Below are 6,407 nucleotides of genomic sequence, written 5' to 3' on the forward strand. Positions count from 1 at the left end.
TGTAACAACATTTTCTAGCAATGACTAGAGTAGGCCAGCAATACGTCCAGCCATAGAAGGAGTCGACAACGTAAATGAAGCCCTTGTGTTCAATGGCATCAGAGAACCATGGAGGATGTATGATCCTGCGATGGACATGCAGATTTATCCACTTACTACAGTGACCTGTCAGATAGGCGAGACTGCGGTTGAAGAACGCAATTAGCCTGAAGTCTTTATAATTTGCAGATCTTGTGGGCACTTGGCTGATTACAACCTTGAGCAAATCAAACTTGGTATCAGGTTGGCTATTGTAAGATTCTGAGTATTCTGGGCCGCAGTGCCAAAGCAGTGCAGTGTTAATCAAAGGAAGGGGGATCAATCACCGGGTGTAGACCTCCGCGAGCATCCAGCTGCCATGACCATCGACGAGCACCATCCAAGACATATTCATGCCGACCCAGTACATACCGTTAATGTAGTTGAGGGTGACGGGGATCGGATCGTAGTAAAGGGGGTTAATGCTCGCCACCCTACGATCGTTATGTTGTGTGACACGCCATTTCTGAAGATCAGGCGGCATCAGCAAACAAGGAGCTGGCTTAAAAGCTCCGGTCTGAGGGCTTTGAGTAAATGGTACAACCCCGACGAGCACGCGGCGAGCGGCATAGTACTGAGATTGTCCACACGCGAAACAATGAGCTTGATTTCCTCTGTGGGGAGCGAATCCCAGCCACTCTTTCGGCGAACGCTGCTCGGTTCTACCATTGTTAGTGCTTGGGTTTCGGAAGAGGGGGGAGGCGCCTTAACGAGGATGGAAGATTGGACGATTATGTGCGAACAAAGATGGAGAAGCGAATATGTGCTGCGGGAAGTGGACAGGTGATGATGACTACAGCATGCCGCTTGACTTACGAGACACATACCAGCAGTGTAGGGTGATATCGATGCCAGACAACTTGCTTGAGTGATCACAGTACTAGTACTCCCTACATTACCTACTACTATGCCCTAGTTTGCATATAGAGTAGTAGAGTAGGACCGGAGGAGTAGTATATTCTAATCTAAAATAGTTACAAACTTCATACCCGAGCATGGAATGACTATGAACTGCCATCGGTGCTAACTCCAATCCCCAGCAAATGATCCCTGGGAGACATGGCAGTTGCAAAAGCCTGTGACGCAGTTACAATACGTGTGTAAGGGTGGCGGTTTTGTCAAATACTATGGCTTAAAAACTGGCCACCGTCGGATGGAAATCTGATGGTTACGTGGGATTCGCTAGGATTGAGATCGTGGCGAACAATTGCCAAATATCATTATAAAAAAGGTTAAAACACCCGGGGCTATAACTTACACCGGCTGACCACTAACAATGATACCAACATAGTTGTTAAATGGTCAAAGACTGTGTCTACGTGGTGTTTGGAATTATATGCAAAAAAACTAGCAATATGCCCGTGCATTGCATGGAACATCAAGATGCATTTTTTTTACAGAACACCTGTTGTGATTGACCCATGCAGGAGTAATCCCATGTGTAAAAACTAATGACAGCTGGAGAATTTTATCAGAAAAATGGTATCTCGAGAATTTCATCGACAAAATGATATCTCGAGAAAGATGAAAGATAAGGTGAGGAGGAGTGGGGCGTGGTGGTGAATGGTGGTCGGACTAGGCGGAGGCATGGGGATGGACGGTGCCGGAAGTGGCCACCATGCCAGATTGTTCCAGAGACTTCCTTTTTTAATTGCTCAACAATGAGGTTGTGGGAGATAAGGATGAATGAGGCAAAGCCTTATCTATAAATGTGGAGAGAGGTGCGGGTATCGTTTGTAAAATTGTCATAGTTTGCTTTCTATCCGTTAGATATAGATCGGACGGTCTATATTACAAGATGGAAGGCACACCATAATCACCAACTCGGTTTTTTATTATTTACTAGCAAGATGCCTGTGCATTGCACGTAACACCAAGATGCATTTGTATGAGTAGTTTATCTTGTGAAAGAAAAGGATGAAAGAGGGAATACCTTATTTGCAAATGTGGAGAGGGGTGTGGGTACCTTTTTGCAAAATTGCCATAATTACCTTCCTATCCATCAGATATAAATTGGACGGTCTGTATTGCAGGATGGCAGGCACACCATCATGACCAACTCTATTTTTTATAAGAGTAGAGTAGATATTAATATATTAATATTATTATAAGAAGAAGAAGATAAGAAGAGTAGTAGAGATAGAAATAAGAGTGGAGATAGAGACTAGGGAGGGAGAACCATCTATTGCTTCGTGTGCTACCCCTGCGGTCCATTCGGCGGCCGCAACGTCCCCTACAACCAGTCCATCCCGCGCTCCATTCGGTGGGCGCTGTTGAAATTTGGGGAGCACACTTGCGCGACTGCTGGCAGCGACGACTTCACCGACGACAACTTCTTCCTCGACCTCGGCAACCTCTTCCTCAACGACATGGGCGACAATCTCAATGCTAACAGTGCTGCTCCCGTTGCACCGTATGTGTTTCTGTCCTTCCTGTTCGAAATCGTGGTAGAATTCATGTTTCTAGTCTGTGTCCCAGATTCGATCTGTTCATCTACTATGCTAGTCCACATGATTAGTTTAATCTCTATTATAGCCATCATAATTTATTATGTGCTTATTCGGATAAAATCTCGTAGTAACTTGCTTATATATTCAATTGGCGCAATGTCCCCTACAGCCACTCCCATTTCATGGACGGCCTGGTCGATGCCTCCAAGGAGCCCTGCGTCTACAACTATGAGTGCCCTTCGCTGTTTTGGGGCTTGCTAGTGAGCCTCGTGGATCACATCATGCATGCGTCCGTCGATCATTACCGGCCCGCGGCGGTGAACATCAAGTACGAGACATGCTACCCGTTCACCGTGCCAGAGTTGCTAGAGGATCACCGCTGCCTGCTAGTCTCGGAGGAGGATGGCAACATCTTCGTCTTGATCGTGGGCACCAGCGAGGCCCGTGCAGGCTGCCACCTCGTCTCTGTAGTGTGCGTCTGGGGCAACGCCGCTGACGCTGACACTAACACGAGGCTGATGTACGGGTGTGTGCTCACTGTTACTGCCCCTCAGAGGTACGCGGGCGCCCACACCAACTCCATCACGCTGACTCGGACTCTGCCGAGCTGCGACCTTCCCGCCAATGTGGACATGGAAGACGCATGGTATGATCCCCCCCAAGATGGTGCACGGGGACTCCAAGGAGGTTCACCTGGACATATGCATTACCAAGTTAAATGTTGATCATTAGTCTTCGCTCAATGTAATCTGATGTCTAAGCATGTGGAGACTTCTTATTTATATAGTATAGAACCTTCCATGCATGATCTTGCTCTATTAGAGTATCGCGCTTGAATAAGAGTGTATCCATTTATGGTTTATTAGTCTAGAATCTTCCATGTATGCTTTTGCTCCATTAGAGTTCTCGCTTGCCATTTATGAGATTAACTAAGAATTTTTACTACAGTACTGGTGAAAGACTTACGATGAACCAGTTCTTACATCTCCTCTGCCCCCTTCCAAGTCATCCTCATTTAATCCCTCCGTCTAGGTGTATAAGAGCATCATTAATACTTAATAGTATAGCCAACTATTGACTATAAGAAAGTGCCATGTCATCTGTAGCCAACATGTATAACAATTGATACTCAAAAACTAATTCTTAAAGATCATTTCTTGCAAAGCACAATAAGTGTTATTTCTTCACAAGTTTTGGATGCAGCTTGAATAGTTGAACGCTTTTGTTTGCAAAAGATACTTTTTTTATCTATTTCACCCGGATGTTTGTGAGCTCTAGAGATGAAATAATATCCGAAGAAACCTATCGATACCCGTTACACATGAGATGACCCACATCCTTTGTCAAAATAAACAACTCCCCGATCAATGCACTTCACTGTTCCGCACAACGCACGTGCACCTTACTGTAGATTAGTATGACCATAAATTTAACTAACATTATATATAGTACGATAAATGCTCATGCATGTCACCAAAAATTATATCATTGAAAACTATGTTCAAATACAAATCCAATGATATAGTTTTTGTTGACATGCACTAACATTTTGTCAGTTAAATCTTCAGTCAAATTCAATGGGGGACTAATAAACCATGACCGAGGTAGTACTAGTGTAAAGGGCGGCGCTGCACGGGAGTCTCACCCCGCCCGTGGCGCGGCAGTAAACCCCACCACTCCCAGTAATAAGTGGCTTGGTAAAATAAACGGACAAATAAAAAGGGTATTTGGGATGCTATTTCTGAGGATAAGTTTCTCACCATTCTGGATTGTTGGCAAGTGGGTTATTCAAATATTGATGTTAAGCTGATGGCTCAAGTTTTGGATGTTCCTCCCAAAGATTACATTTATACTCAGCTCAAGCATTGCACTTTCTGTGATAGACTTGGTCATCTTAATCAGGACTGCACTGGTATTTTCTGTCAGCAGTGTGTGGATACCTTGGGTAATTGTACGTGTTCGCAGCAATTCCTTGAAAGGTTGAATGGGCCATGCATGCTGTGCCCAACCAATGAGGTTGCCACTAGCCAGGTCTGCTCCAATAAGGGACACTGGGCCTCGGCCTGCCCTGGCTCTTGTAGGTGCAGGTTTTGTCATCGTTTGGGTCACATTGTGTCTCAACCTGCGAGGTGTGCTAATTTTGGGACACATTTTTCCTTGGTCCCCAAAGCCACAATGAGTTCATTGAGGGTGATCTCTAATGTGGGACCGGTAGCTGTAGATCCCATAAATGCTGGCAATAACCGTGGATGCAGCAATATCTCCACGCAACAAGGGTACAAGGAGAAACAGAAGCAGAAAATCCCGCAGCACCCGGACGTGGCTCTTTCTGATTGCTTGCTGATTCAACTCCCTAGTCAGTGGGCAGTCTTTTCCGCCTGCCAAAACCCCCAATCTAGCATTGCTCCTTCCACCTCGAGCTCTCCACCTTTGCCTTCCACCACAAGCCTGCCCCCTCCTCTGCTCCGATCTGGTTCTCCATCCGCACACGCATCGCCACCGACTACTGCCATGGCGAACTTCCTAGTTGATCCTTTCGCGTTTGCGCCGACAGGATCAACATTCGAGCGCGGGCCAGATCATCGGGTTCAGAGGCAGGTCATGGTGGTTGCCGATCCTCCGCTCAATCACAATAGGTACGACATTGTCACTGTGCACCCTCTTGTCCCCGCTCATCAGAAGGAACTGTGGTTAGCCGAGGTGTGCCGCATCATCATCGACGATCTTGAGTATGAGCTTGAGGATGATTTTGTTTACCCTCTTTGGATTGGTTGTGTAGTGTTTTCTGATATGGAGAGTAGGGATGCTGCGATTAGAGAAGGGCCTCATGCTCTCACTGATGATTCCCACTTCTCTTTACTGCCGCATGATGAAGGGATTAACATGCGCATGCCGGCTTTTGAATACGAAGTTTGGGTTATGTTCTTGGCGTTTCCTATGGACTACCAGACCAAGCACTATGTTCATAAAGCTGTCTCCCACTTCAGGAAGCTGCTAATTGGGCCAAACCTTGGGCAGAACAAGGCGCGCGTGCTGGTCAAGTGCCACATTAAGGACATTGCTGAAGTTCCATACAGTTTGTTGGTCACTAGGGTTCGATTGCTTCAAGGTCTGGGCCATTCTTGGTCTGTTCCAGTATATCTGCTTAATGGCAGAAATACAATACCGAGTCTGGTGGGTACTGAGGAAGCCCCTCCGCAGCTTAATGCTTCCCCTCATCCCTATCAATTGCCATATTACACTCTGATGCAGTAAGCAAGGATGGATGAGATGGAGGTCCAAAATGCTATTAATAATGCGGCTTGGAATGCCCAGGAACCTGTCCAAGAGGACCTGCAGGAGAATGGCTGGAGGAGTTGGCATGTCATCCCTCCACCATATACTGGTTTCAGTTTTAGAAACTTTTTTCAGTATGATGGTCCGTCTTTGATGGATGGAGTGGATCCTGAACACAATGTTACTGACAACCTGTCTGATGTCTGGTCGTCTACTTCTGAGATTGAATCTGTGGAAGCTATGGATGATGCTTTTGTTAATGGTAACCCTGCTGCTCGCATATTGTTCTTCAGAGCTGGTGGAGCCCCTGCTACTGTCTTTGCTGTGTCTGATGCTGACCTCCTTGCTTGGATGGGGCAGATGTTTAAGAGAATATACACTCCTGCACTGCTTGACTCCCCCTGCACTAGTGGTGCTGTTTTTCCCCTAAATCCTTTCATGCTCATCAAGGCTCATTTGCAAAGGATGGGCCAATACATGATGGAGTGTCTCAGTCCAGAGCCTGATCTGTTCACTGAAATTTTGCTGCTCAGTTTCACCTCTGTGGCTGTGTGATTATGTCTGCTACTTTCAACTCAGGGGAGGAGGATCACCAGCAGTTTC

This window comes from Triticum urartu, chromosome 2A, assembly GCF_056163025.1.
Source record: "Triticum urartu cultivar PI428250 chromosome 2A, HENAU_Tu73, whole genome shotgun sequence".
In the NCBI taxonomy this organism is placed as follows: domain Eukaryota; kingdom Viridiplantae; phylum Streptophyta; class Magnoliopsida; order Poales; family Poaceae; genus Triticum; species Triticum urartu.